Source organism: Galeopterus variegatus, unplaced genomic scaffold (genome assembly GCF_000696425.1).
Source record: "Galeopterus variegatus unplaced genomic scaffold, G_variegatus-3.0.2 Scaffold1136, whole genome shotgun sequence".
NCBI classification, from domain to species: Eukaryota; Metazoa; Chordata; class Mammalia; order Dermoptera; family Cynocephalidae; genus Galeopterus; species Galeopterus variegatus.
Genome location: NW_007727247.1, coordinates 226,495 through 228,019, shown reverse-complemented (window position 1 = coordinate 228,019; position 1,525 = coordinate 226,495).

Genomic DNA, 1,525 nt, shown 5'->3' with positions numbered 1-1,525 from the left:
GAGGCTCTTGGGCCTCCTGCTCGGCCTCGGGGCGGCGCGACCCCCCGGGAGTTGATGTGGCCGGTGGCGCTGGACCAGGGCCTAGCCTGAGTGCACCAGGTTGCCCCCGGCCCCCGACGCAAGCCCGCGCGGGGTATTGGATCGGGCTCCAAGCCCCCGAGGGCAGTCCCAGGCCCTTCAGCGGCTCGCGAACCGCGGGGGAAATTCTCCTGTGCGCCGAGTTTGCACAGCCGATTTAGCAGACAGTTTAGCCCCTGTGGCAAAGCTACTAGCGGCATTTTCTCAGCATTTGAGAAGTAAAAAAAGTAAATACGGTTTTGGGAGATTCCTGCTGAGTCTCGGGAAGCGAAGAGGTCAGACCTGTTAAGGCTGGCCAGCCGAGGGCGCCTCCGGGAACGCGCGTCCAGCCGGGCCTGCCCTCCCGGGGGGCTCGATTAATGTCTGTGGAGTGAACGATTCTTCACTTTCTCCCCGCTAGGCCTGGTTTGGTCGGCGTCCCGCGCGAGGCCTTCCCGAAGCAGGCTTCGAGAACTAATGAATTTGTGGGTGGATGGATGAAGATTCTGCACACACTTCGCTTTCAACCAACAAAAGTCCTCGAAGGTGTCTAGGGCCCCTTGGAGGAAGCTCCAGGTAATAAAATCAGGACACTTGCTCACAGCCTGCTGTGACACAAGCTAAAACAGTAGGCAAGTGGGCCTTGGGAGGAGGCGATCAGGAAGGAGGTGGCAGATTAAATGGGAAAGTGGCGACAAGTTACAAATGGTGTTGAAGTGGAGCAGGGTATTGAGAAAGAAGGGAACTGGGAGCGGGGGTCGTGGAATGTGGACAGGGTGCCCCAGGCGCTATGAGTAGGAGTGGGAGAGTGCTCAGATCTGACTGAGAATGTGAGGAGGAGCCCTTCAAGAACCTGGGAAGAGGGTGATGGATGCTATGACCTTCCCAGGCCTGTGAGTTGCCCCATTTCTGACTGGAGACAACGGGCTTCCCAACCTGGCTGTCCCCACCCCCCCGCATAAAAGACCTTCCCACTCCCAGAGACTCGTGGAAAGCTGCTGAGTCACCCACAAGTGCAGTGAGGCAGAGTTTGGGAGGACAGAACAAAGAAGATGGCACTCCAGGAACCTCACATGGGGCTAGGAGCAGATGCCATGACCTGGGCCGCTGCTCCCTCCTGTGAGGCTGGGAGCAAATGTCTGAGGTGTTCCCTCTCTTCCAGCACCCCCTAACCCCCCTTTCAGGACCCTCAACCCGGAGAGTTCCTCATGCCTTCCTTACCCAGAGCCCCTTCCCCAGCTCTCCTAGGTGCTACTTTCAGACCAATCGGGGAGCACCCTCTGAGCCTCTTATTGGCTGTGGGACTCTGGTCAAGAAGTCCAGCCTCTCAATCTCAAGTTTAGAGTTTTGGTGTGAGATTAAAATGAGACTCTAAAAAGTAAGCACTCAATAAACGGTGAAGGAAAGTAGCTGGAATCAGCAAGGGACCTGGAAGCCCTTGGGTTGGAATCCTAATAGCCCTTGGGTT